This window comes from Desmodus rotundus, chromosome 8 (genome assembly GCF_022682495.2).
Source record: "Desmodus rotundus isolate HL8 chromosome 8, HLdesRot8A.1, whole genome shotgun sequence".
In the NCBI taxonomy this organism is placed as follows: Eukaryota; Metazoa; Chordata; class Mammalia; order Chiroptera; family Phyllostomidae; genus Desmodus; species Desmodus rotundus.
This window is the reverse complement of record NC_071394.1, coordinates 91,338,310-91,361,029: the sequence shown is the minus strand read 5'-3', so window position 1 is coordinate 91,361,029 and position 22,720 is coordinate 91,338,310.

Below are 22,720 nucleotides of genomic sequence, written 5' to 3'. Positions count from 1 at the left end.
AAATAGTCAGGGGGAGGGTAAGAATAGTATAGGAAATGTAGAAGCCAAAGAACTTATATGTATTACCCATGGATATGAACTATAGGGGGGGAATGTGGGTGGGAGGGGGTGTACAGGGAGGAGGGGAGTGAAGAGGGGAAAATGTGACAACTGTAATAGCATAATCAATAAAATATATTTTAAAAGAAATAATAAAAGCTTGATAATAAAAAATATTACTTTTAATGGGATTTTTCTGGAATTGTTTTTGCAGTTTCTTGTGGGTTCATAATTACCTCAAGTAAAAACTTTTTCTTTTCCTTTTAAAGGAGGCACAAAGAAATGTAAGACATTCCTTTTACTGAATCATAAAAAAAATAATTGAAATTGGGGGGGTATGTAAAAATAGAATCATGGGAAGCAGTTAAGACACTATCACAGTGGTCCAGGCTAGATATAATGGTGGTTTGGTGAAGGTGTTAGAGATAGAGGTGGAAAGAAGGGGGTGTATTTGAGATATATGCTAAAAGTAGAACCTTTGTGAGGAGGATGAGTAAGAAAGGTGTATCAAAAGGGACCCCCATGTTTTCCTCATGATTATTTGAATAGTACCATTTCCTGAAAGGAATCAATTAGAAAAGAAACAATATTACTGGAGGACAGGGAAAAATTAGATTTGTAATATATCATCTTTAAAATGCTTCTAAAATATCCACATATTAATGTCAAGTAGATAATTGGATAGATTTCAAACTCAGAAGACATAAATGTGAAGTCTTCAAGGTATAGGTAATATTTAAAGTTGTGATTGTGTATATAAACTCACTAAGGTTAAAAAGGTAGATTAGGAAAAGAGTCACAAAGATCAGCTCTAAGGAACAATAATATGTAAAAGCCAGATAGATCAGGAAAGCCACCCAAACAAGCTGGGAAAGCTTGGCCAGTAAATGGTTTATATTCTAGGACAAGAGATTTATTAGCCAAGACCAAACACCAGCAATCTCTTAGGATAAGTTACTATGTTTTCACAGTGGGGAAAGTGGAGAAGCTTTTGGCTGTGGCATAAGTTCTTCAGAAGTCCTGAAGCACAAGGGAACAACATCCCCTTAGCTGCCAGAATCCCTTCTGTTTAAACACATCCAGATATTAGAAACTGGTAACTTGCTACTTCTTGAGGCATTTTTGAACATGTGAAACTGTTAGAAAACTCTTCCTTATGCTCAACTCAAAGCTGCTATCCTGTGGCTTCTGTCCAGGTCCTAGTTTTACTTCTTAGGGTTACATAAAACTGGGTTCTGTCTATAATATGACAGTGTTTCAAGTTCTTATACAAAACTCTTGTGTCCCCTCAGACTTCTCTTTTCCAGGCAAAAGGTCACTGGTGCCTTGCATCATCCTTCATGAGACACAGTTATGAATCAAGTCAAGTATACTGTGCTCCAACTTATAAAATCTGTTATAAGAGAGATCTTACCCTACGAACAGGCTGAGTCATAGCCATTACATAATTTCATATTTTTTATCAAGCAGCCCTCCTGAATTCCATTGAACTTGGTTTGGTGGGTTATCTTTGGCACTTCTTAAGATTCTTGATTCCTGGGTTCACTACATTCACGTTAGATTCGGCATAGATGTAAGTGTTCAAGTTGAGGTCACTATATGAGGTCACTATGTCTATGATTTTATTGCTACATCCCTCTGAAACTTGACTAAAAAATGGTGTGGAATGGTCCCTCTAGGTCATATTCAAGTCCATAAATATTTTTGAATCATATGCTGTCTTTTCAGGTCTTATGAATAGTATTGGAAAAATGAATTTGTTCTTCCATATACATTGTTCCATTTTTATTCTCAAAATAGGCATTACTGTCTGTCCCCATTTTACAGCTGAGGGAACCATAGCTCAAGGATACAGAGTTTGAAATCCAATCCACCTTTATAAAGCAGAAAATACTACCTGCAACTTTAGAAATTCACATTTCAGAGTGAAGCGTTGTTCCCTCTTTGGCCACTCCCCCACAGGCAGTGCCACAGTGCAGCAAAGAGGGTTGCCCTGACCAGGCAAATACCTAAGGTCCCGCCCCCTTACAACTTAACAGGTGTGCAGAGACAAAGAAATAGGGCCCACATGAAAGAACAGAGCAAAACTCCAGAAAGAGAGCTAAGCGATGAGGAGAGAGCCAACCTATCTGATGGAGAATTTAAAGCCCTGGTAATCAAAATGCTCACAGAACTGATTAAGCTTGGTCAAAAAATGAAGGAACAAATGAAAGATACCCAAAGTGAAATAAAGCAAAATATTCAGGGAACCAACAGTGACAGGAAGGAAACCAGGACTCAAAGCAACAATTTGGAACAAAAGGAAGAAATAAACATCCAACCAGAATAGAATGAAGAAACAAGAATTTAAAAAAATGAAGAGAGGCTGAGGAACCTCTGGGACAACTTTAAACATTCCAATATCTGAATTTTAGGGGTGCCAGAGGAGAAGAACAACAGCAAGAAATTGAAAACTTCCTTTTGAAAAAATAATGCAGGAAAACTTCCCCAATCTGGTGAAGGAAATAGACTTCCAGGAAGTCCAGGAAGTCCAGAGAGTCCCAAAGAAGTTGGACCCAAAGAGGAACACACCAAGGCACATCATTGTTAATACACAATATTAAAGATAAAGAGAGAATCTTAAAAGCTACAAGAGGAAAGGAGTCAGTTATCTACAAAGGAGTTCCCATAAAACTACTAGCTGACTTCTCCAAAGAAACCTTGCAGGCAAGAAGGGGCTGGAAAAAATTATTCCAAATCATGAAATCAAGGACCTACATCCAAGATTACTCTATCCTGCAAAGCTATCATTTAGAATGGAAGGGGAGATAAAGTGTTGCTCAGATAAGGTCAGGTTAAAGGAGTTCATCATCACCAAGTCCTTATTATATGAAATGTTAAAGGAACTTATTTAAGAAATTGAAGAAGATCAAAAATATGCACAATAAAATGATAAACTCACAACTAGCAACAACCAAACCTAAAAAAAACAAAACAAAACAAAAACAAACTAAGCAAACAACTAGAACAGGAACAGAATCAGATAAATGGACATCACATGGAGGGTTTTCAGTGAGGAGGGGGAGGGGAAGAATAGGGTGGAAGAGGTACAGGGAATGAGAAGCATAATTGGTAGGCATAAAATAGATGGGGAGAGGTAAAAAATGGTATAGGAAACAGAGAATTCAAAGAACTTATATTTATAACCCATGGGCCTGAACTAAGGGGGTATGCTGCAGGGTTAGGGGGTACAGATTGAAGGGAGAACAAAGGGGAGAAAATTGGGAAAACTGTAATAGCATTCTCAATAAAATATACTTAAAAAAAATAATTATCTTGGACAAAATCCTCTTCCCTTGCTAATCCCAAATCGAATTCTCTACCTTCCCATGTTTCTTATGTTAAAATATTTATAGGTACCACTATGTTGAGAGGCTTCATATAAATTCATCCAAACTGTTAAGCTGTCCTCCAAATAGTACATAACTCAATGAATATAACTTGCTTTGAGACATAAAGCAGGTCAGTTTTGGTGACGTTCTGTTAGGCTTATTCCCAGATTCTTACAATAAAATTCCAAGATGCCCAAATGGGAAGAGAAAAATGCAGTCTACCCATTTGTTTGGTATTTCATTATGTACTCTGCTTTAACTCGATCAAATTACCAAACCTTTGGCTACTTGATGTTCCATGTATTTATCCAAATTAAGGGGGGGGATGCAGGAGGTGCATTTAAACTGAGCACTTGCAATCTTTTAAATAAAACGGGTTTTATTTTAAATAAAACTGGGTTTTTCAACTTCCAACCAATGCCTTTGACATTATTTAAATATATCCTGTCTAAATCGGTTAATTTGTGGTCCTATAAATGTAACAGGACATTTTTGGAAGGCACAGCCATAGACTGCTATGCAAACCATGCACATCATTTTCCCTTGCATTCTTTTATACCCATTCATGTCTATAGGAGATTTTCTTTGGTATCTAGGAAAGGAGAGGAAAGTTTTAGTCACACTTAGGGTAGGGAGGAGAAGAAGGCACATAAATTAGTGTAACATCTACGAGGGCAGGGTCTTACCTCTTGTTCATTTCTATCTCCACCACCTTGGACATTACCTACTTGCTATGCAGCTGCTGCTCAGTCAAATTATTTGTTGGACTATTAATCCATAATATAGGAGAGTAAGAGAGACTGGAAAGTCGAAGGAACTGCTTAATAGGAACTCTGGGTCCACAAACAGAGCTACTCTGAAGCCCAGTAGCAAAGTATGTCACATAGTTGTCAGAGTTCAATCTCTACACTTCTAAATAGAACCCATTACTTTTTTGAAATCTATGAACCTGGGAGTTTGTGGATCCTCTGGAGATGGGATTCTTAGTGGCGATGTTGGCATTCTCATAGTGGTCAGTGCAAGTGATAAGTTTTCTCTGAAAGACTTGGCAAGGTGGAACATGAAGTGGGACATAAGTCAAAACACAGGACACACTGGTGTTTGGGCACACGGGTAAGCATTCTTGGAGGCAATCACTAAAAAATTACAAGACATTCTTAGGGAGCTATTTTGGCAATAAATTTGTGATAGGATGATTGATGGCTTAATTAATTTCACAAAAATTGATCTGAAAAAATAATGACCAAGTTTGTAATCACATCTACTTATTTCTGGAATTTTAGTATCCCCTAATGTTCATTCTTGGATTTCCAATGACCTAGGAAAGTAAATTTGTGCTTATTTTCAATTCTCAATTTGAAGCTCTGCAGGGTTTTTTTTTCAGAATTTCCAAGAGATAATGTTCACATTAAGGTGAAATGTTTGAAAAATCTCACGTCAATTTAGCACCGAATTCATGCCTCAGTTCTATAATTGAAAGAACATTGTTATAGAAAAGTAACATTTCTTTAATGCCAAACACTTTAAAAACTTAGTTAAAATGTGAAACTATCTTTGAACTTTTAATCATAATGCGGCTGATTCTAAAAATTTATTGCTGCAAATGTTTTTCCTTTTGTAAAAAATTTTTCATGGTTGTGCACAGGAAACATTGCTTTCAGAGGTTTTTTAGTGACAGACTTATTGTAAGTAAGAACTGAAATAGATTAGCTAGGCAGTCAAGGAGACATTTCCCTTTGGCAGTTACCGACATGGACCAGGAATCTTCACTTCTCCATCCAAAATGTTGAATATTGCCAGAAGCCAAAGATTCTCTGTAGTTCCTCCCATCAAGAAGTGGATATTATTTCCCAACCACACACTCAGTATGGGCTGGCCTTGTGACTTCCTTTGACTAACAGAATGAAGAAGGGATTTTGTGTGAGTTCTAACCTACGCCTCAAGATACCTTGAAATTTCTGCTTGTGCTCTCTTAGAACACAGCTGACATGCAAGTAAGGCTGGGTTAGCATCTTTGAAGATAATAGACCATCTAGTGAGAGGCACAGATGTCCCAGCTGAGGCCCCAAACATATGAATGTGCAAAACTAAAACCACCCATTCTAACGTAAGCTATTCCAGATCAAAAGAAATGCTCAGATAACCTAAAGAACTGTGAGAAACAATGAATGCTGTTTTTTCTTTTTCTTTTTTATTATTGTTCAACTGTAAGTGGAACCTAATCAACAAAACAAACAAGCAAGAATGCTGTTTTAAGCCACCAAAACTAACTTGGGTTAGTTTGTAATGCAGCCAGATCTAACATACCAAAGACATACAGAAACCAGGGAAAATATGTAGGTAAAAGAAGTTAGGTAACTGAATTGTACTTCCTTTCCTTTTGTTTGTTTCCTTTCCTTTCTTAGAGTTCCTAGCTTAAAAAAAAAAAAAAAAAAAAAGCAGGGATTCTGTTAATAGACTTTCTCTGCTATTTTTGAAACCTATTTGGCCCTTCCTTCCGGATGCTCTTATACCAGTACCAAGATCTCCAGGGCCCCTGCTAGCCCACCCGAACTGACCTTCTTCTCCTTTTTTTCTTTTCTTTAATATATTTTATTGATTATGCTATTACAGTCATCCCATTTTCCCTCTGTTCACTCCCCTCTGCCCTGCACACCCCTCCCACCCACATTCCCCCCCTATAGTTCATGTCCATGGGTCATACTTATAAGTTCTTTGGCTTCTACATTTCCTATACTATTCTTACCCTCCCTCTGTCTATTTTCTACCTACCATTTATGCTACTTATTCTCTGTACATATTCCCCCTCTATTCCCCTCCAACTCCCCTGTTGATAACCCTCCATGTGACCTCCATTTCTGTGAAACTGTTCCTGTACTAGTTGTTTGCTTTTGTTTTTGTTTTAGGTGTGGTTGTTAATAACTGTGACTTTGCTGTCATTTTTACTGTTCATATTTTTTTATCTTCTTTTTCTTAGGTAAGTCCCTTTAACATTTCATATAATAAGGGCTTGGTGATGATGAACTCCTTTAACTTGACCCTATCTGAAAAGCACTTTATCTGCCCTTCCATTCTAAATGAAAGCTTTGCTGGATAGAGCAATCTTGGATGTAGGTCCTTGCCTTTCATGACTTGGAATACTTCTTGCCAGCCACTTCTTGCCTGTAAGGTCTCTTTTGAGAAATCAGCTGACAGTCTTATGCGAACTCCTTTGTAGATAACTGTGTCCTTTTCTCTTGCTGCTTCTAAGATTCTCTCCTTCTCTTTAATCTTGGGTAATGGAATTATGATGTACCTTGGTATGTTTCTCCTTGGGTCCAGCTTCTTTGGGACTCTCTGAGCTTCCTGGACTTCCTGGAAGTCTATTTCCTTTGCCAGACTGGGGAAGTTCTCCTTCATTATTTGTTCAAATAAGTTTTCAATTTTTTGTTCTTCCTCTTCTCCTTCTGGCACCCCTATAATTCAGATGTTGGAACCTTTAAAGATGTCCTGAAGGTTCCTAAGCCTCTCCTCATTTTTTTGAATCTTGTTTCTTCATTCTTTTCTGGTTGGATGTTTCTTTCTTCCTTCTGGTCCACACCGTTGATTTGAGTTCCAGTTTCCTTCCCATCACTATTGGTTCCCCGTACACTTTCCTTTGTTTCTCTTAGCATAGCCTTCATTTTTTCATCTAATTTGTGACCAAACTCAACCAATTCTGTGAACTTCCTGATTACCAGTGTTTTCAACTGTGCATCTGATAGGTTGGCTATCTCTTCTTTGCTTAGTTGTATTTTTTCTGGAGCTTTGATCTGTTCTTTTATTTACGCCATTTTTTTTTTTTTTTTTTTGTCTCGGCGTGCCTGTTACATAAAGGGGAGGAGACTTAGGTGTTCACTAGGGCAGGGCAACTCATGTCACTGCACTGTGACCCTGTCTGTGGGGGAGGGGTCCAAGAGGGATCAATGGCATTTGCTCCACTCTCTGCCGGTTTTCAGTCACTCCCTCAGCTACCCACAATCAAATTGGGCTCCTCTGGTGCTGCTTCCCGAGTGGGTGGGTTTGTCTAGGTTCTAGGACCCTGTGGGTCTCTCCAACAAACTCTCCTATGAGGCTGGGAGTTTCTCCCACTGCCCCCACAGTTGTCTTCAATCAATGGCTTGAGGTTTTATTTCCCAGCACTAGAACTCTGGTTGCGCGGTCTGTCACCCAGTCCACCAGCTGCTGCCTCACCGGCCAGCTGCAGCTTTGCCCACCCAGCTCCACAATCCGCCACCTCACTGGATCCACAAGCCTCTGCATTGCCGCAGGTCCTCTCCACCCAGCTGCCCATCTCCGCCCCTCCTACCAGTCTGGATGAATATTTCTCCCTATCTCCTTGGTTGTCCGACATCCATACAGTTCGATTTTCTGTCTGTTCTGGTTGTTTTTTGTTTTTAAATTGTTGCTGTCCTTCTTTTGGTTGTGCTAGGAGGCACAGTGTGTCTACCTATGCCTCCATCTTGGCTGGAAGTCTGAACTGACCTTCTTAAAAAGGTGGCTCAACTCTACCCTTCTCAACTTTCTCAACTTTATTTCTCATTGTTTGTCTAATTCCCAAAGGGACCAATGCTTTTGGAAGGACCTGATAAACTCATCTGGGACAGGATGTTCATGTTGATAAATCCTGCATCTTTATAATATCAGCTACACTTTATTAGGTTGAGAAAATCCATTCAATTTTTATGAAATGTGTTTTGATTCAAATCTTGACTCCACACCACTACCACTATTCTATCCCTCAGCTGAATGGCTTTGGAAAGATGCTTAAATGCCATGAATCTTAATGTTCTTACACCTTAAAATGGGGAAATTATCTGCATTTCAGCATGTTTATAAAAATTAAACATGTTGAAGTACCTCAAGAGCCTGGAACCTGATAGGTGTTTATGAAATATTATCTAATTGTTCCAAAATAGTCGTGCCAATTTGTATTCCTGCAATTGACTACACACTTTGTATTTTCCTAAGTTAGACTGTGGGATCCTCTAGATACTGATCCTGTTCCCCAACTTTTGTGTGGGATACAACATTGAATGCCTGGTAGGTTTTCAATAAATGTTTGTTGACTGAAATTTTTTATTTTTTTTTATTGTTGTTCAAGTACAGTTGTCTCCATTTTCCCCACACCACTCTCCTTTGCCCCACTTACCCCACTTCTCACCTTCAGTTTTAACCCCTTTTGCCTTTGTCCATGGTCCTTTATACATGTTCCTTGATGACCCTTCCTCTTCTTTACCTGTTATAACCCTCCCCCTCCCCTCTGGCTACCATCAGTTTATTCTTTATTTCAATGTCTCCAGTTATATTTTGCTTGCTTGTTTGTTTTGTTGATTAGGTTCCACTAATAGGTAAGATAATATGGTATTTGTCTTTTACTATCTGGCTTATTTCACTTAGCATAATGCTCTCCAGATACATCCATGCTGTCACAAAGTGTAGGAGCTCCTTTCTTTCTGCTGTGTAGTATTCCATTGTGTAAATGTACCATAGCTTTTTTATCCACTCATTTACTGATGGGCACTTAGGTTGCTTCGAGCACTTGGCTATTGTAAATTGTACTGCTATGAACATTGGGGAGCATGGGTCCTTTTGGATTGGTGTTTCAGGATTCTTAGGGTATAATCCCAGCAGTTAAATTGCCAGGTCAAAAGACAGTTCCATTTTTAGTTTTCTGAGGAAATTCCATATTGCTTTCCAAGTGGATGCACCAGTCTGCATTCCCACCAACAATGTAGTAAGGTTCCATTTTCTCCACAACCTCGTTAGCACTTCTTGTTTCTTGATTTCGTTATGGTGGCCATTCTGACTGGCGTGAAGTGGTATCTCATTGTGGTTTTAATTTGCAACTTTTTGATGGCTAAGTGATGCTGAGCATCCTTTCATATGCCTGTGAGTCCTCTCTATGTCCTCCTTGGAGAAGTGTCTGTTCAGATCCTTTGCCCGTTTTTTAATGGGATTGTTTGTCTTCCTGGAGTGGAGTCATATGAGTTCATTATATATTTTGGAGATCAAGCCCTTGTCCAATGTATCACTTGCATATGTTTTCCCATATGGTTGGATCCCTTTTCACTTTGCTAATGTTTTCTTTAGCAGTGCAGAAGCTTATTATATGGATGAAGTCCCATTTGTTTATTCTTTCTTGTGTGTCCCTTGCTCTAGAGGAAGTAGCAGTGAAAATATTGCTGTGTGGAACATTGAGATTTTCCTGCTTATGTTCTTCTCTAGGACTTTTATGGTGCCAAGACTTATATTTAAGTCTTTTATCCACCTTAAGTTTATTTTTGTGTATGGTGTAAGTTGGTGGTTGAGTTTCTTTCTTTTTGCATGTAATTGTCTAGATTTCCCAACATGATATTTTAAAGAGGCTATTTTTACTCCATTTTATGTTTCTGCCCCCTTTGTCGGATATTAATTGACCATAGAGAGTTGGGTTTATTTCTGGGCTCTCTACTCTGTTCCATTGATCTATGTGTCTGTTCTTATGCCAGTACCAGACTATTTTGCCTACCATGGAGTTTTAGTATTGTTTGATATCAAGTATTGTGATCACTCCTACTTTGTTCTTCTTTCTCAAAATTGCTGAGATTATTCTGGATCATTTCTGATTCCATATAAATTTTTGGAATATTTGTTCTATATCTGTGAAATATGTCATTGGTATTTTAATAGGTATTACATTGAATATGTAAATTGCTTTGGGTAGCATGGACATTTTGATCATGTTAATTCTTCCAATCCATGAGCACAGTGTATGCTTCCATTTATTCATGTCTTCCTTAATTTCTTTCTTCAGTGTTGTTTAGTTTTCTGAGTACAGGTCTTTTACCTCTTTGGTTAGGTTTATTGCTAGGTACTTTATTCTTTTTTGTTGCTATAGCAAATGGGATTTTTTCCCTAATTTTTGTTTCTGATATTTCATTGTTGGTATACAAAAATGCCTTTGATTTCTGAATATTGACTTTGTATCCTGCTGTTTGGACAAACTCACTTATTAGGTTGAGTAGTTTTTTGGTGGAGCCTATAGGGTTTTCTTTGTATACTATCATGTCATCTGCAAACAGTGACAGTTTACTTCCTTCTTTCCAATTTGGTTGCTTTTAATTTCTTTTTCTTGTCTGATTTCTATGGCTAGGACATCTAACACTATGTTGAATAGAAGCAGTGAAAGAGCACATCTTTGTCTTGTTTCTGACCTTAGTGGGAAATTTTTTAGTTATTGCCTGTTGAGTATGATGTTGGCTGTAGGTGTCTCATATTGGCCTTCACTATGTTGAGGTATGCTCCCTCTACTCCCACTTAGCTGAGTGTTTTTTCATATATTGGTGCTGTACCTTATCAAATGTTTTTTCTATATCTATTAATATGATCATGTGACTTTTGTCTTTCCTTTTGTTTATTTGATGTATATCATTTATTGATTTGTGAATATTATACCATCCTTACATCCCTGGGATGAATTCCACTTGATCATGGTGTAAGATCTTTTTAATATATTGCTAGATGTGGTTTGCCAATATTTTGTCAAGGATTTTAGCATCTATGTTCATTAGCGATATTGGCCTGTAGTTTTCTTTCTTTGTTGTGTCTTTATCTTGTTTTGGGATTAGGATGATGCTGGCTTCATAAAAAGAGTTTGGTAGTCTTCCCTCCTCTGTGAAGGATAGAGGTTAGCTCTTCCTCAAATGCTTTGTAAAATTCTCCTGTGAAACCATCCAGTCCAGGGCTTTTGTGTACTAGGAGTTTTATGATTACTGCTTTGATTTCACTGGCTATTATTGATCTATCAGGCTTTCCGCTCTTCTTCATTGGGTTTTGGAAGATTATATTTTTGTAGAAATTTGTCCGTTTCACTCAGGTTTTCAAATCTCTTGGCATATAGTTGTTCATAGTAATTTCTGACAATCCTTTGTATTTCTGTGTTATCAGTTGTAATCTCTCCTCTTTCATTTCTGATTTTATTCATTTGGGTCCTTTCTCTTTTTTTCCTAATGAGTCTGCTAAAAACTTGATGTTTATCTTTTCAAGGAACCAGCTCCTGGATTTATTGATCGTTTGAATTGTTTTTTTAGTCTTTATGTTGTTAAATCTTCTCTGATCTTGGTTATTTCCTTTCTTTTACTCACTATGGGCTTTGTTTGTTGTTGTTCCTCCAGTTCTTGTAGACGTAGGGTTAGGTTCATTTGAAATGTTTGTATCTTTTTTAGGCTGGCCTGGATTGCTAAGGACTTCCCTCTCAGGACTTCCTTTGCTTGTCAAATAAGTTTTGGATTGTTGTGAGTTCATTTTCATTTGTTTCCAGAAACTTTTTGATTTCTTCCTTGATCTCATTCTTGATCCATTCATTGTTTAATAGCATGCTATTCAATCTCCATGAGTTTGAGTGGTTTTGAGTTTTTTCTTTGAGGTTGGTTTATAGTTTCAGTCCCTTGTGGTCAGAGAAAATGCTTGATATGATTTCAATTTTCTTGAACTTGTTGAGGCTTGTTTTGTGTCCCATCATGTGGTCTATCTTTGAAAATGTTCCATGTGTATTTGAAAAGAATGTGCATTTTGCTTCTTTGGGATGAAAGGCTCTATATATATCAATTAAGTCCATTTGATCTAGGACATTGTTCAATGCCACAATATCTTTGTTGATATTTTGTTTGGAAGACCTGTCCATTTTTGACAGTGGGGTGTTAAAATCCCCTACTACAATTCTGTTGCTGTCAATATCTTTCTAGAAGTCCTCCAAGATTTTCCTTATGTATTTAGGTACTCCTATGTTGGGTGCATATATGTTTACAATTTTTATGTGTTCTTTTTGGATTGTTCCCTTTAGTATTATGAAGTGTCTTTCTGGGTCTCTTTTACAGCCTTTTTTTTTTTTAAGTCTATTTTGTCTGATATAAGCTTTGCTAACTGGGCTTTTTTTCCCTGTCCATTTGCTTGGAATATTTTTTTCCATCCTTCTCTGTAGATCTTTGGTTTTGAGGTGGGTCTCTTTTAGGCAGCATATGTGAAGGTCATGTTTTCCTATCCATTGAGCTACCCTATGTCTTTTGATTGGAGCATTTAGTCCATTTATACTTAAGGTTATTATCGATAGGTACTTATTCATTGCCATTTTCCCCCCTTTGTACTTGTGTTCCTCTCTCACTGTTTTCCTTCATCTTCTTAAAGCAGTCCCTTTAGCATGTCTTGCAAAGCTGGTTTGGTAGAGGGGTATTCTTTTATCCTCTTTTGTCTGGGAAACTCTTTATTTCACCTTTGATTTTAATTGAGAGCCTTGCTGGAGAGAGTAGTCTTGGTTGCAGGCCTTTGCTCTTCATTACTTAGAATATTGCCATTCCTTTCTGGCTTGTAGTGTTTATGTTGAGAAATGAGCTGCTAGCCTTATCAGAGCTCCTTTGTATGTTATTTCTTATTTCTCACTACTTTTAAGATATTCTCTTTGTCTTTAAAACTTGGTATTTTAATTATCATGTGTCTTGGAGTGGGCCTGTTTGTGTTCATCTTGATTGGGACTCTCTGTGCTTCCTGATCGTGCATGTTTTCTCCTTCTCCAGGTTCAGAAAGTTTTCTGTCATTATTGTTTCAAACAGCGTTTTCTATTCCTTGCTCCTTTTCTTCTCCTTCTGGTATTCCTATGATTCGAATGTTGTTGTGTTTTATGTTGTCTTCAGTTCCCTTAAGCTATCTTCATAATTTTTGAGGGTTTTTTTTTTATGCAGCTGCTCTACCTGGGTGTTTCTTTCTACCTTGTCTTCCAGCTCACTAATTCTGGCCTCTCTTGATCCAGCCTGCTTGTAATTCCTTCTGGTATGTTTTTTATTTCAGAAATTGTACTCTTCATTTCTTCCTGGTTCTTGTTTATAGTTTCTATTTCCTTTTTCATCCTGTTGTAGTTCTCATTCAGTTCCTTGCAGTTGTCTGTGAGTTCCTTGAGCATCCTTATAACCTTTCTTTTGAATTCCATATCTAATAGCTTGCTTGCCTCCATTTCATTTAGCTCTTTTAGTTGGGATTCTTCCATTCCTTTCAATTGCAGGTTCTTTCTTTGTCTCCCCATCTTAGGTGACTCTTTTTGTTTGTTTCTGCATTTCCTGATGTTCTACTTGGCTAGCTGTCCTTGTAGGGTGAAATTCTATGGTAGGATTTCTATGGGATTCAGTGGCTTGGTCTCTTTGATCTCCTTGTCTGTATGCCCTTTCTTCCATTCATGTGGGCTCTCTTATTTTACTTGGGCTTTACCTGTTGGTGGCTCTGTTGTTGGTAGGTTCTCCCCTCCAGTAGGTGTACTGGTATTCTCACCTCCCACCTTATTTTGTATGCTGTTGTACAGGCATAGGTTAACAAAGCAGTATTACCAAACCTACACCCACAAAAAGAAACCCCTACCACATCAACCGCCTGAACTGCAATTGAACTAAGATTAAAATAGGTGAAGAGAGATTGAGGATATTATAATATATGACAAAGGGAATATGGATGACTAAAAGAGGGGAAAATGTTGTATGGTAAGAGGGAGGAGAATTGATAAGAGCTGGGATCAAGCCAAGGTAAAGAAAGGGAGAGAGCAAAATTTACAATGTAAGTAAAACACAAAGGGCGACAGAACAATGGGGTAAGAAGAAGGAAGAGTACACTATGAGGTTTGAAGTAAAATTGAAAAGGTACTGGGCCAACAGGAGCAAAATTGCAGAAAACTACAGCAGGACTGATATCAACAACAGTTGAATGACGTTTAATAAAGGTGGAACAGGAATAAGAATATTGTAGAAAAGTGAAAGTGAATATGAGATGTTTACAGTAAAGAAAAATAACTTTGAGAGTATGGGGGGAGCAAGCTAATAGGAATAAGGAGTAAAGCCCAGGTTGAGGGGGGGACAAGAAAGAAAATGAAAAAAGGGGGGGGAGAGGGAAAACAATGAAATAAAATTCCTTACTCAACTGATCAGGGGAAGGGCAAATGTGAAATGGAGTAAGACAGCAGGAGAGTATTCTATGGGATTTAAAGTACAAACAAGTAGTGAACAAATAGGATATCCTTTGGAGAAGTGTAGCAATAACTGTGATATTTCACTCAACTAGCCACTGTTTATGAAAGGTGAAAAAGAAATAAGACTCTTATTAGAAGGGAAAAGGAATGTAAGATGACTTAAGAAGGAAGAGCACTTATGCGAGGTTAGATGGAGAAGAAATAGTGAGAGTAAGGGACAGAAACTTGGCAGAGTGTGAAAGAACATAAAGTTAACCACAACAGTAAGGAAGCTCAGGAAGATGGCAAAATGGATTAAGATCAGGGAAGAGTGCTGTGTGGAATTTGGAATAACAATAGTATAATAAGAAATATATAATCTGAATAAAAACAATAAAAAAAATAAAAGACCAAGAGTACCGTGTTATTTGGAATATAAGTGAAGTGAAAGGAGAAAAATAAAATGCAACATGAAAGGGAGATTTAAAAAATCAAACAATAAAAACAAACAAAACAAAAAACTTAATAAATGGAAAGAAGAGAATTTTTTTTAAACATACAAGTTCTAAAGAGGAGCAAAGTGAAATTTGTCTCATCTGTTGGTGTTCACCTCCTGACTTTTTTCTGGATCTGTCTCCAGTTTTCTCACAGCTCCAGGTCTTATTGTCTTACTTACCCGTTTCTAAGTGTCTTTTGCACTCTTTGGCTTCCCAACTTCATATGAGCTGAGATTCTGTTGGCTGTTCACTCTGTTCTTCTGAAGATTGGCTAGGTGTCCCAGCTGGGTGCACGAACAAGTGGGCTTAGCTCCCACCTACATCGCTGCCATCCTCTGATCTGAGAATTGTTGACTGAAACTTTAAAAGGGTAGAATATTCAGACATCTTCTGAAGATGTTTTAAGGCTGAATAGGTCATTCTTCCTCCTGAAATGGGATTCCAATATCAGCCAAGACAGAGTTCAATCAAGTCACTGTTATCACATCATAACTGGCATTGTCCTAACTGAAAGATAAAAATCACCCATATCTGTGTTTACACATCCGCTTACTACTTACTGCATGTTTGTAGGGACTTTAATAGCTTTAATTTGATTAACATGGTCAGTACCAATGAATCATACTGCCTGTGCGTTAATCCCAGATTTGCTATAAATTACCTATATGACATTGAGCATATTTCTCACATATTCAATTTCTGCTTCTCTTTGTATAAGGTTATGGATATTAATTGAGAAAAATCAATTAAAAAAATTTAACATACTGATGAGCACATGTCAGGTGATCAATAAAAAACTATTTCTTCCAGAATAGGGACATGATTTTAGGAAAGATCCTCATTAAAATTCCTCCAAATGTGCCCAAACTGGCAGGTAGGGGAAGGTTGGTGAGAAAAAATTGCCAAACTAAAAAGGAAGGCATTTTTCCAGGTCAATGAAGTTAGAAGTAAGGTCAAACTCATAAAAAGTGGTTGATCACAGAGAAGGAAGACATACAAAGAAAGGTTTTCCGTGTGTGGAATTGGACAGAACAATCTGTAGGATGTATCCAGATGCTTACATAGAAATGATGCCGAAGGAATTCTTAGCCCTGAATATTTTTAAATTGTAGGCAACTTGTTTTATTATAAAATGAAGTTGGTGGCAGAGTATGTAGATGGAAACTCCTAGTGTTGACTCTGGATTACATTCAAGTTTAAAGAGGAGCATATCAGTCAGTTTCTAAATCCACACTCAACAAATTGGGAGAATGTGTTGGTACAGACACTTGCTTTTTATCTAAATTGTTGTTCATAAAGGACCTGTAGGTTCTAATAATTCATTAAATGGGCTGGGTCTATAAAATAAATAAGTATTAAAGGAATAAATACAAATACTAATATCTACTCACTTCAACAAATGTTATTTTTATTTTTTACCTTTATTTTTATTGATGACACTAATACAGATGTCCCCATTTCCCCCATCCCCTGCCCTCCCTTTCCTCTGGCCATCGCCACACTGTTGTCTGTATCTGTGTGTCATGCATGTATGTTCTTTGGCTAACCCTTTCACCTTCTTTCATCTAGTCCCCCACTCCTGCCCCCTCCTCTTTGAGAGCTGTCTGTCTGTTCTGTGTCCGTCCCTCTGTTTCTATTTTGTTTGTCAGTTTATTTTGTTCATTAGATTCCACATCTAAGTAAGATCATATGGTACTTATTATGCTAAGTGAAATAAAAATACCATTTTAATGAACTGGAATCTTCAAATGAAGAAAGAATTATTGTAGAAAGAATATACTGCCTTGCTCACAGGTAAGAGATATATTAGCCAATGCTTGAATTTTCCAAGGACAAAGCTACAGACAGAAGTGTTAGTAGAAGCACAGTTTGAATTTCTGGTCATTTTAGAATGCTCTTGGTCCTCCTCTATCTCGCTGATTAATAATAAGGCATACTGCTTATAATTATGTCTTAGGAGAATGAATTCATTTTAAGAAAAATTCACATAAGGATAAAATTAATTGGTGACTATTTACAAACATGTTCACAATGGAATTCATTTCAATAGTGAAATGTTTGTATAATTTCAGTATGATTTGATTTAACAAAATTAAACTACACACAACTTTTTTAGAGACACATTACTAAACTAGTTAATATGTATCAAGGAAACAAACATCAGACAGGGCCTTGATAGCCTAAGATATATTAGGGATCAGTTAGGGGTGTCTGTCATACTTGTAGGAGCAGGAAATAGTAATGTGTATGCTGTTTATTTGATGAACCCTTAAAGATCCTTGAAAGATTGCTATGTGGTAAATCTATACTTATTATGACTGACTTTCGATCTCTAGGTCCAATAAAGCATTTTTAGAAGAACATCCAAACAAAGTAATAAAGGGGAAAATTATCATGTGACTGAATGCAAAGGATGATGCTTCAGTTTTCATCTTTGATGTGGTTGGCAGGCAAGGGCAGAAAGAGGTTTCATTTCTCTATTTCAGTGTAGCTAAGTAGATCAATCATATATCCCAGTTTGCCCAGAATTTATTGTCCCAATATCTTTTAGAATTATTAATTATATAACAAAGTAACATTATTTTGAGTTGAAATAAAATAAGCCTAGATGGCTTTGATGGACTCCACTTTGTACTTCCAGCTTCTGCCAGGACTTGTCTGGGTATGGGAACAGAGAGTAAGCAGAGCTCTCACCCTAACGTGGCTAAATGTGAAAGATCAACAGCACAACCCAACTTACCTTTCCTGAATCTTTTCTGATGCAAAATAATTAAATTTTCCTTTCATGTGCAGCATGCAGGGCACTTGATAATGAGATATCAGACCAAGTTGCAGATGTTTTCTGATTTGGGTGGTGCTGGAATAAGATTTGGCACTGCTGCTCAGCTGACAATTTAATCAGCTGTCAGATATGCTGTGATCCACACCGTGGCCTGGGAGATACACAAAACCAAAAGTCAGTTGGCAGGGACAGTGGAAACATGGGAAACTGCAGAGACATAATGTAGGTATAGGCAATAGCAAATCAGTAGTCTTGCTACAAAGCCTATGAAGAATGATCTGATAATTGTCATTGTCACGTGAACCTCAAAAATAGAACTGTTAATATCGGTGTACATTTTTAAGTCTCCTGTCTGTTGTTGTTCTCTCCTAATGAATCAAAATATAGTGCTTTTGTTGGTGCCAAACACACATAGTGCTACTACTATAAATGATATTATTTTACTTAAGTGAATTCATAGCTAATGATTGGAATACAGAAAGGGACGGAGTCCAGATCCAAAAAACACTAAAATCATTGAAAATCAAGCCATTTAAAAAGCATAACAAAGCACAAGGCTACACTTAATCAGTTGTTTCCAGAGTTTAAATATTTCTAGGGATAAAACTGGCAAGTTCCACATCCTCACTAACCCTTTTGGACCTACATCTGAAGCATAGCATCTGCATATTCTAAGCTGAAACATATTGTGCCCCATGCTATGAGTCCTATTTTAAGAACAAAAGTGAAAAACGAGTGGAACATTTTTAGAGATAGGAGATTAAAAGTGTCTCGTGCAAGGAACTGAGAGTACACAACCTGGAGAAAAGACTAAGAGATCAGCATAATTAAAAAAGCATGTGCCATGTACCAGGCCCTGTTTACAGCAGTGAACAAGACAAATGGGCTTCAATCTTTCATGAAACTTAAATTTTAATGAGAAAACAAAATTAATCAACAAACAGATCACTAAATAAACTTCATACCTTCTTAAGTGCTATGAAGGACGTAAACAGCTAATCAAATACAAAAGGACCGGGTTTGAGGGAACCTGCTTCCTATAAATGTTGACAAGGAAGGTCTTACTGAGAGGACTACATTTAAACTGACACCAGGATGAGGAGACAAAGCCTGTCATGCAAGGATTGGATGGGAGTGTAAAGCACTTCAGGTTGGGAAGCCCAGCTAGTACAACAGTGCTGAGAAGGGATGGGCTGGATAATTTAGGAAAAAATTCTATTTGCTTGGGTAAGTTTGGGGTTCTTGGATATTAGGGAAGATGAGCAAAAAAGGAGAGGAAATTTCTTCTTTCCCTTCTATAGTGGAGGTTATGAGCTCCCAAAGATATCCAATACAGATAGAGCCTGTGCCTCTGGCTTTCACGGAAAAACAGTGAACTGATATACAAGAGGCTAGAGCCACACGAAGTTCAAAGTTTCTACCTATATGTTTTCCCTGTGTGGTCCTTCTTCTCACTAAACTGTCTCTTCTGGAAATTTCCTATTAACCCTTAAGGAGGCGGAGTTAACTATGGCAACTCTAAGGGAGAAGTTGCTAAAGCAATTGATGCTGGAGTTTAAGAACACTGTCCTCTTTCCTTTGGCTGGTGGCCTCAACTCAGACTCCTATTGGGCAGCCTTCACTCCCCACCTCTACCAGCATAGTGCTCACGGCTTCACAGGGTGCCTTGTCTGCAGCACTGGCTTCCTTCCATCACTAGATGAGCTGCTCTATAGGGGAGTAAAAACAACTGGTTCTGAATTACTAATGAGAACGCGAACTGAGGGTAGAATTTTAAGTAGAGACACTTTAGCTTGACCTTTCTAAAAAGAAGCATTCAACATTGAAAAAATCATCTTGTATGATAGTAACTCTTCCATCCCTGGAAGCATTAAAACAACAGCTTTTGGACTTAAAGGTAATGTTGCTTAAGAGTTTCTTCTCCTGTGAGAAAGGTTGTTTTATATGTCTTCTGTGGCTCTTTCTACCTTTGAGAAGCTGTGACGAGAGTCTATTATTAAGCAATTTATTGCTAAAGTCATTGGTTGCCAAAGAGAGAAAATACAGTTTCTCTGAGACACCAGGGCAACCACTACACCATAAACCCAGTCTGTATTTACCAATGACAAATAAAATGATATTATTTGGTTTGGAGGATTTTTTTTAATCATCACCCTAGGATAAGTCTATTGATTTTAGAGAAAGAGGGGAAGGGGAAGAGAGAGAGAGTGAGACAGACACAGAGAGACTGAGGCAGAGAGAGATGGAGAAATATGGATTGGTTGCCTCCTGTATGAGCCCTAACCAGGGATTGAACCTAAAACCTAGGTATGTGCCCTGACTGAGAATTGAACCTGCAACCTTCAAGTGTACTGGACAATGCTCCAACCAATTCAGCCACCCAGACAGTGCTGATTTGGAGGTTTTTAAGATGCCTGCATTCCTGGATTCAAGTTTTGGTTACATCTTTTGGGTCCCATCGAATCTCCCCTGAAATGTGAGCATTATATTCCAGACAGTGAATCCCAGTGGGTCTCAAACTTTTGGACTCAATGACTCCTTTTGATAATAAATTTCTTATAATGTTCTTTCACTATCCTAAAATTAGATTCAGGGATAATACACCCTACCTATATATATAATCTCAAAACAAATAAAGAATGCCATAGCTGTACTCAAGGGAGAAAAATAACACCAATTAATAATAAAATAATATGCATTTAAATACGTGAATCAATGGGTACAACTACACAACTAGCGACACACAGAAGTAGTCAGATGTGTGTAGAATCATCATACCTGTGGCAGTAACACATGCAGACTGATTCCAGAGTATTGTATCAGGGATTCAAAACCCACAAACGGCATTACCACTGGTAACATGATTTTCGTAATAAAGAACAGCTCTTGCTAATGTTCCCAAGCAAAACTGAAGACAATCTTACGGCAGTTGACAGAGTAGTTCATTTTTAGAAAATTCAGTATATTTTGAAACCAGGCTAAGCTGCTTTCTGTTTATATGCATGATTAACAAAGGTTCTGGTTCAGATGATTATAAACAGAGTAGTTCAGGTGACATTAAAAAGTCATTCGAGGTGGAAGACAATAGTTTTTGTTTGTTTTTTTATTTGTTTGTTTTTGTTTCTGGTTGCTCCTTCCATTCTAGAACATCTGGCATTCCTGGCCTGCATCCATTAAATGCTTCCGCACCCCAGTTATTGTGACACCCAGAAAAGGAAAACCTAGAGGGAAGCACTAAGGTCTTTGAGTTACTGACATCAGATTAGATGGGTCATAGCATCTTCTCTTCCCTTCCCTTAGCTTCAGGAGGCTATTAACAATATCTTAAAAGGATTAGATTTCTAACTCAGTAAAAGTCCAGTGCCACACAGGCACCATGGGAGCATCCAGTTCCCAAAGTGATTCAAGCAGGCCCTTCCTTCAATGAACTGACTCAGATGTGAGAGCTTTGATCTCAGATAGCTGGAGATAGGCCTCTCAAATAAAGGACTCCTATTTTAAATCAACACATGAGGGCTGTCTCTTCATTCAACCTCAGTATCAGGGCCATCTTGCAGATCACTTCTTGCCTGGACCTGTCAGGTGTCTGAATGGTGGATTTAGAGCTAAGAACAGGCCATGGCCCAGCTTCCACAGGTTTAATTTGGTAAGCTTTCTTCACATGACACAAAACCATGGGAAATCATTTATTCACAAAGAGTAAGTAAAGGTTACATGGTTTACTAATTTCAAAATTACCAAATGACATTTTGTATAGGAGATATATTAAAGTTAGTGACTGGAAGAATTGTGGAGAAGATAAGGATATAAAAAAATATATGGGAAAAGAGTCATTTTGTCAACATCTAACTCAAAAAAGCACCAGAATTGATGGTTTATCTACTTCTTATTGCATCTTCCAACACAGATATATTGTTCCAAACTATTAACTCTCAAAAGCCTTGGAGAAACTGAATTTTGCCTGTTAACAAACCAAATTCTCCAGACTTGCACTGAAGGAATAAAACCAGTGGATGCATACCCACATTCAGTCAGCTGTTCTCATTTTTCAATATCCTCATCCAGACATTTCTTGCCACTCCACCCATAGAGAAAGAGAAAATATTGTCAGAAGTTGCTTTGGGCCAAATGTTTCTCCCAAAGCAGCATCAGTGTGTGTTTATGTTCTTTGTCTTTTCTCTCTCTCTCTCCTTTCTCTCCTCTGTCTCCCTTCTCACTCTCTCCTCTCTTTCTTCTCAGCAAAACAAACCATCCATTGTCATAGTATCTGATTAAGATGTGTGGCTCAGTTGGTAGGAGTGTCATCCCATAACCAAAGGGTTGCAAGGTTGTGGGCTTGGTCTGGTCAGGGCACATACCTAGGTTGCAGTCTGATATATGATCTCCAGTTCTGGCTTGTTCAGTGCACACAGGAGAGGCAACCAATTAATGTTTCTCTCTCACATAGATGTTTCTCTCTCCCCATTCCTCTCTCATCTAAAAGCAATGAAAAAAAATATCCTTAGATGAGAATAAAAAAGGAAGAAAGAAAGGAGGAAGGAAGGAAGGAAGGCCAGCCTTATAAACTAGTAAGGTCTTTACTATAAAACAACTACTCACATCACTATGATTATTTATAGCTTATAAAGCACTTTCAAAACCATAATTTTATTTCATCATAACTACACACCTGTGGTTATTAGGTATTATAGTCTCCAAATTATAGATTAAAAAAAATTAGGCTCAAAGACATTCACAAACTTCCTTAAATCATCATCAAGTAACAAGCAGAACAAAACACCAGGTCTCCTGACTCTATGTTTAGTGTTTTTCCTCATATTAATTACTGAGATGTCTATACCATCAAACTGGCAAGCCGAGCAGAAAGGCACAAACGGATGTAATATGCAAAGCTGTCCTACCAACTTTTAGATTATTGTTTTATAAATATATTTTGAAGATAACTAATTTCTCTATCTCAGTAAGTAAAATAATAAAGCTATAATAGTAAGGCTGGAATTTGCTTAGGTGCCAGTTGGATTGGTTTGGGAAAATAGTGAAGACTTTAAAA